Below are 7,611 nucleotides of genomic sequence, written 5' to 3'. Positions count from 1 at the left end.
GAGTAAATATAGATGGATGTTATGATTCTTTACACCCCATTACTGAAGTGTGAAGTAAGGAACGGTGTCGGGCGAGAAGAGAAAAGATAACAAATCATTCTGTTGTTGGTAGCTTCTGGATCCAAATCCACCCATGATGTTTGTGTCAGGAAGCCAGACGCGGGGAAATGTCTCTGCATGCTAATGCAGGGGAGGAAGCAAAGGAAGGGCGAGAGCAATAAATTGGCAATAATAATGAGTGATTAGATTTTTGGACCACGTACAGGATAGCTCATTTCAACTCATGGTGCTGCAGCGGTTTGCAAAAAGTAAGTTTACGTCTTTGATTAATCTCCTCTCCACTCTCCCTCCTTCCTCCTTCCTCTTTCCCTCCCCTTCCCTCCCCTTCCCTTTCTCTTCCCCTTCCCCCCTTCCCTCCTTCCCTCCTCTTTCTCCAGACTCCTTCCTCCTCCCTCTCCTTCCCCTGCCCCTTCCCTTCTTCTCCCTTCCCTCCTTCCCTCCAGACTCTTTCTCCTTCACTCTCCTTTCCCTCCCCTTCCCCTTTTCCTTCATCCTTCTTCGTGTTTCCCTTCCCTCTCTCCAGATTCCTTCCACTTCTCTCTCCTTCCTTCTCCCTTCCCTCCTTTCCTCCCCTCTCTCCAGACTCTTTCCCCTTCTTTCTCTCCTTCCCCCTCCCCTCTTTCTTTCATCCTTCCCCTTCCCAAATTTCTGTTTTCCTTTCCTGTCTCCAGACTCCTTCCCCTTCTCTCTCCTTCCTTCTCCCTTCCCTCCTTCCCTTCCCTCTCTCCAGGCTCTTTCCCTTCCTTCTCTCCTTCCCTTCCTCCTTCCCCTTCCCTTCTTCCTGTTTCCCTTCCCCCATACTCCTTCCCCTTCCCTCTCTCCTTCCCCCATATCCAATTTCTAAGTCTTTAACTAAACCTAATTTCAACGTCTTTTGAAGTCATCCTTCCTATCCTGGACACCCCTTCGACCTCTCTGAGCCTTGAAAGACGAGCCAGGGTTGATGATGTTATAATTGGATATATGTATAATAATATTTACTTGTAACTAGACAGGTACTAGCTGTCCCCTTGCCTTCTTGAGCTCTGTTTCCAGACCGATAATTCTTCAGTACCTCAAATACCTTTGTTGGTGATTTATATACCACTGCCATCAGCAGAGTCTTCTTCTTGCATTTTAAGAGACTTATCCCTCAACCAAGGTGATCTTTTATTTTTCTCAGCAAAGTTGCAATATCCTTCCCCCAGGAGTGGGGAGGGAATGGGGATTTTGCAGTATCCTTCCCCTGGAGTGGGCTGGGAATGGAGATTTTGCAGTATCCTTCCCCTGCCATGCCCACCAAGCCACGCCCACCAAGCCACACCACGCCCACCAAGCCACGCCCACAGAACCGGTAGTAAAAAATTTGGATTTCACCACTGCTACCATCCCTGTCTTACTGTCCCCATTAATCTGTATTTACTTCCTTTGTTTATGTTTATCTTCATAGCTATAGCTGTTATCTTGTACATGTTTGACAGACAGACAAACAAACAAATAAAATAAATATTTTTATTTTATTTTTCTGCAGGCCCTTTTTCTTGAGGAAAGAAAATGTCTCTCTTGGAGAAAAAAAAAATTCATCCTTTGGTTGGTATTTCTCTTTCTTTGCCGTTGTCCTCTCCTGGTCGTGAACATTTCCCCCCTTTTAAAAACACACCCTCCAAATTTAAACTTGGGTTTTTCGATTCAACACAGCTGGACCGTAGTCGATTCACAATCCCATGCTGCTTCTTTAGGTCATCCTGGATAACTTCTAACCTTCCATTCTTCGTCCTCGGACCATTTCACCCAGAGATGGATGAAGTTTTTCATTTTCCGATGAGGATTTTGATTTAACCTCTCCGCAGTGTCTGTGCCTCACTACCAGCTTATGTTCCTTCGCCAGCAATTTTGCAGGTGGGCTAATGCTGGTAAACAAGAGACCGTCGTAACGCAACCCAATCCGGGAGCGGAATGTTGCTTCTTAATGGCAATTTCTCGTAACTGAAAAATCTCAAGTGTCATTAAAGAGACCGGCTATTGAAAAGAGCAGGCTTTTAGGCCCTGAATAAAACGCCTTCCATCTCACTACCCCTCTTCCCCCATTTTTCTTTCTCCCTTGTGCCGCTCTCTGCTTTCTCGCTTCCTCGACTTAAAATAAAATAAAAATGAGAGGGTAAGAAAGGCTGTGAACATGTTTTTTTTTCAAAACCTGAGTCCTAAGTGATGAGATGTAACAGATTAACAGAGTTGGAAGGGACCTTATAGGTCATCTAGTCCAACCCCCCGCTCAAGCAGGAGACCCTACACCATTTCTGACAAATGGCAGTCCGATCTTTGGATTGGATGATAGATGAATAGAATAGAGTAGAGTAGAGTAGAGTAGAGTAGAGTAGAGTAGAGTAGAGTAGAGTAGAGTAGAATAGAATAGAATAGAATAGAATAGAATAGAATAGAATAGAATAGAATAGAATGAGTTGGAAGGGACCTTGGAGGTCTTCTAGTCAAACCCCCTGCTTAGGCAGGAAACCCTACACCACTTCAGACAAATGGTTGTCCAAAATCTTCTTAAAAACTTCCAGTGTTGGAGCAATCGCAACTTCTGGAGGCAAGTTATTCCACTGATTAATTGTTCTATCGGGAAATTCCTTAATTCTAGGTTGCTTCTCTCCTTGATTAGTTTCCACCCATTGCTTCTTGTCCTGCCCTCAGGCGCTTTGGAGAATAGCTTGACTCCCTCTTCTTTGTAGCAGCCCCTGAGATATTGGAACATTGCTATCATGTCTCCCCTAGTCCTTCTTTTCATTAAACTAGACATACCTAATTGCAGGCAGCCGGCAGGCAGCAGAAGGAGCCTGCATTACTGCATTCTAACCACTGCGCCACCATGGCTCATGAAGTCAAGTTATCAGTGTAGCATTTTATACTCATAGGTAAAAGGAAAAGGTTCCCCTCGGACATATTTGCTAGTCGTTCCCGACTCTAGGGGGCGGTGCTCATCTCGGTTTCAAAGCCGAAGAGCCAGCGCTGTCCAAAGACGTCTCCGTGGTCATGTGGCTGGCATGACTAAACACCAAAGGCGCACGGAACGCTCTTACCTTCCCACCAAAGGTGGTCCTTATTTTTCTACTTGCAATTTTTTTACGTGCTTTCGAACTGCTAGGTTGGCAGAAGCTGGGATAAATAACGGGAGCTCACCCCGTTACGTGGCACTCGGGATTCGAACCGCGGAACTGCTGACCTTTCGATTGACAAGCTCAGCGTCTTAGCCACTGAGCCACCGCGTCCCTGCTCTCTATATTATAAAACCATATATTATGAGTATCAGAGCTGATTATTGCAAATGCTACTGCATCTTAGCCACTGAGCCACCGCGTCCCTTACATTATACTCATATAAGTGCTATTTTAATGCTGGTGCTAAATGTATCATGATGTATAACGATTTTGCAGCCCTGGTGATTTTTACTTTTGTTTTAGCTTAATTGATCATTTTCATTGTGGTTGGACTGGATCCAGATAGGAGACATATGACAAATGTTTGTTGTGGCATTTGATTGGTTGTTCCTTGTTTCCTGCCTAGTAAATCACGGAGTGAAAGGGAATGTACTGTATATAAGCCCTCTTTTACTTTTCCTGTTTTCCAGACAGCGGGAAAATGAATGTATCCCCGTCTCTTTTCTTTGAGTGAGCGATCCTCGCGGCTTACTATGGCGTTTTTCAGCTTCAGTGATTTTAAGATGTGTGGACTTCATCTCCCAGAATTCCCCAGCCAACACGTTGCTGAGTTTGAGAAGCACTGCAAGGAAGAATGGAGATGACAAGGTTATTTCTGCAATGCTTTTCTTCCTTCCCGAAAACATATTTCTTAGAGGGAAAAGTCGACAGTTCTTCAGACTGATGTTCCAGACCAACAAACCCACTTTCCTGTTTCCTAGAGTAGCTCAGAATCAGAGCACCATGGAAATACGGATTTCTAAAATGAAGCTGGAATTTGAAAGGTCATCAGATCCGCCTGGGACCATCAGACCTTCCAGCTCCTCTTTGATGTTCTACTGCAATATAAGGGAACCATTATTTTAATGACTAAATGTAAATCTGTTAAAGACGGAGATGGCTATGGCTTCAGTTGTCTACCTGACATTAGAAGTAACATCTGGATCAGCAGAAGACTATTCTCTGGTTGCTCAAGATATGGAGTCAATTATCAATTCTTCCTTCCTTCCCTCCCTCCCTCCCTCCCTCCCTCCTTCCTTCCTTCCTTCCTTCCTCCCTCGCTCCCTCCCTCCCGCCCTCCCTCCCATCTATTTCCTTCCTTCCATCCATCTATTTCCTTTCCTTCCTCCTTTCCTCCCATCTATTTCCTTCCTTCCACCCATCTATTTCCTTCCTCCTTTCCTTCCTCCTTTCCTTCCTCCTTTCCTTCCTTCCTTCCTCCTTCTCTCCTTCCCTCCCTCCCTCCTCCCACTCTCCCTCTCTTTCTCTCTCTCTCTCTCTCTCTCTCTCCATACACACACAGACACACAGACAGAGATCTATACAGGTAGTCCTCGACTTATGACCACAACTGAGCCCAACATTTTGGTTGTTAGGCAAGCACATTTATTGAGCGAGTTTTGCCCCCTTTTACAACCTTTCTTGCCACCGTTGTTAAGTGAATCATTGCAGGTTAACTATTTTAGTAACATGGTTGTTAAGTGAATCTGGCTTCCCTGTTGATTTTGCTTGTCAAAAGGTTGCAAAAGGTGATCACGTGACCTTGAGATGCAACAACGGACAGACATATGAACCAATCACCAAAGTCTGAATTTTGATCACATGATCGTTGGGATGCCACCATGGTAATAAGAGTGAAAAAAATGGTCATAAGTCACTTTTTTCAGTGCCGTTGTAACTTTGGATGGTCACTAAATCACACACACACACACACACACTTCTAAAACAGAACTAAGTGGAGAAATGCTTCCAAAGAAATTGGTTTATTGGTATTTCACGGACATTGAAGCTAATGGATAGGAAATTAGCACAAAGCTAAAAACAGAAGGACTGTTGGAGCAGAGGTGGGTTTCAGCAGGTTCTGACCAGTTCTGGAGAACCGGTAGCGGAAATTTTGAGTAGTTTGGAGAACCGGCAGTAAAAATTCTGACTGGCCCTGCCCCCATCTATTCTCTGCCTCCCGAGTCCCAGCTGATTGGGAGGAAATGCAGATTTTGCAGTAACCTTCCCCTGGAGTGGGGTGGGAATGGAGATTTTACAGTATCCTTCCCCTGCCACGCCCACCAAGCCATGCCACGCCCACCAAGCCACACCCACAGAACCGGTAGTAAAAAATGTTGAAACCCGCCACTGCGTTGGAGATCCACTATGTATCAGCCAAGGACCTACTTGTAGACCTCTGCAATTGATCTATTATTTGTTGATGCTACTTGTGAGGATCTGAAGATGACGTGTTTTTAACACCGAGTTTTAGTTCAGAAGGACAAAGGTATAGAGCACAAAAAAGTGCTTGTATCTAGGCGTGCTTAACGATAGAGGTTCTCTGAAAGGGACCTTATGTTTAATTTTCAAAACTCCTGAAAGCTGCATATACCAAGATCTCATATTGCTCCCCCGCCTCTCCAAAAATTACATATTATATTTCTTTGCATTCGGCTTCATGTTTTGGTTTTCTAGGGGGACAAAAAAAAATTAGAAACCTTGGAAAATAGGAAGCAGAAGTAAGCCAATGAGCAGCTAAATCCCGCGTCCAAGGTCCTAATGTCTTCAATCATTTGGGGAATTCCCACCCCTAATTCTATTACACACAAAAAAATTTAAATATTTGTCACCGCAGAGTCTGCCAAATTCTCCTACCACCTGTTTTAAGGGCACGTTTCTTCTCCTGATGGATGACCCATGTTTTACTGAGTGATTTGCCATTAATCATGATAAGGAATAAGCCTAACAAGTTATACATCCAATGTACCACTGTTTGGGCAGCTTAAAGCTGAAAGAAACTATTAATTTTAGTACACGTTCCACAAAAGAAAAGCAGGAACAGTTGCTTCCCTGATAGGTTCTCTTCTTGAAGGCTGCTTGGAAAGCACGTTCAGTCAATTTGTCCTTCTCTTGGCTGATTTTTTTAAAACAGATATTAACAGATTAACAGAGTTGGAACGTGTCTTATAGGTCTGTGATGGCGAACCTCTGGCATGCGTGCCAGAGGTGGCAACGCAGTGCCCTCTCGGTGGGCACGTGAGCTATCGCCTCAGTTCAGCTCCACCGTGCATGCGTGTGCACCTCCTGCTGGCCACCTGGTCTTCGGGTCTCTGCCACGCATGTGCAGAGGTGGGGTGCATAAGGGGGGGCATGCGCATATGCTTGGGGGCGTGTACATACGGGGGGCCCGTGCGCATGTGGGGAGGCCGTGCGTGCATATGCGGGGGCAGGGGACATGCGGGGGTGGGGTGCATGTGTTGGGGCCGTACATGCATTGCATTTTGGGGGTTTGGGCATGCGCACACACATTCACACACACACACATGAATGCTTTGGGCACTTGGTCCGGAAAAGGTTAGCCATCACTGTCATAGGTCATCTAGCCCTATAATTATTTTGTAATATATAATTATATATATTACTGTATATATATTATATTATATATAATATATTATATATATATTCGTAGATTTTCACGGGTAGAGGTATGCAAGTTTTGGTGCATTCGGGTCTTTTCCCGTGTAAGATTGAGAGTATCTTGGCGACGTTTCGATGAGGTCCCACTCGTCATCTTCAGGCTGGTGTCTTCGGCTTCGTGCCTGTGCGAGGAAAGTGTGATCGGAGCTGCCGTCTCTCTATAAATACTGGTGGGGAGTTGTGGGGTGCTGGCTTTGTTGCTGTGAGTGGGTTGGTTGCCTGTGTTGTTACCAGCACCCCACACCTCCCCACCAGTATTTATAGAGAGACGGCAGCTCCGATCACGCTTTCCTAGCACAAGCACAAAGCCAAAGACACCAGCCTGAAGATGACGAGTGGGACCTCATCGAAACGTCGCCAAGATACTCTCAATCTTACACGGGAAAAGACCCGAATACACCAAAACTTGTATATTACTTATAATATATATATTTTCTTTTTAATTTCATACACAACATCAGCACTTCCTGCCTTTAAATTAGCCTACTTCAAGAGGAATATGTTGCTGGTTTTGAGCTGCTATCATTCCTAACCATTACCTATACGGTCGAGGGCTTTTCCACACAGCTTCTTTCAACAGCTTGACTCCTGTGTGTAAACAGGATGGAAAGAAAGCTGTCTTGAGAAATCCCTGCCCAGTTGTCAATCCCTTCATCTGCTTCCGTGCAATGGTATGTGGGAAAATACTTGGGAGATTAAGCCAAGAGATGCTGTCAAGGAAACGGTTGGATAAGAGGCCGCATAGCCCACAGCTGGATAGTGGGCAGGGCAAGAGGCTCAGGAGGGACCTTCCCAAGTTCCTCAGGCTGCAAAGAGGATGTGGGGGAGGACGGAATTGTAGTTTGCAAGATGCTGACAATGTAGCAATAGCACTTAGCAATAGCACTTAGACTTATATACCGCTTTACAGTGCTTT

At 45.1% G+C, this 7,611-nt stretch overlaps 1 long non-coding RNA gene across 1 annotated transcript; it reads left to right on the top strand.

Moving 5' to 3' along the window:
- Positions 1 to 452: 452 nt before the first annotated feature.
- Positions 453 to 5,665, top strand: LOC117665136 (uncharacterized). The gene is made up of 3 exons (XR_004591259.3): positions 453 to 999; positions 1,571 to 1,629; positions 3,668 to 5,665. It is a non-coding gene; the product is annotated as an uncharacterized LOC117665136 (long non-coding RNA).
- The last annotated feature ends 1,946 nt before the right edge of the window (positions 5,666 to 7,611 follow it).

This window comes from Pantherophis guttatus, chromosome 12, assembly GCF_059756535.1.
Source record: "Pantherophis guttatus breed Tessera chromosome 12, ASM5975653v1, whole genome shotgun sequence".
Taxonomy (NCBI): Eukaryota; Metazoa; Chordata; class Lepidosauria; order Squamata; family Colubridae; genus Pantherophis; species Pantherophis guttatus.
This window is presented reverse-complemented; position numbering and strand designations above follow the sequence as displayed.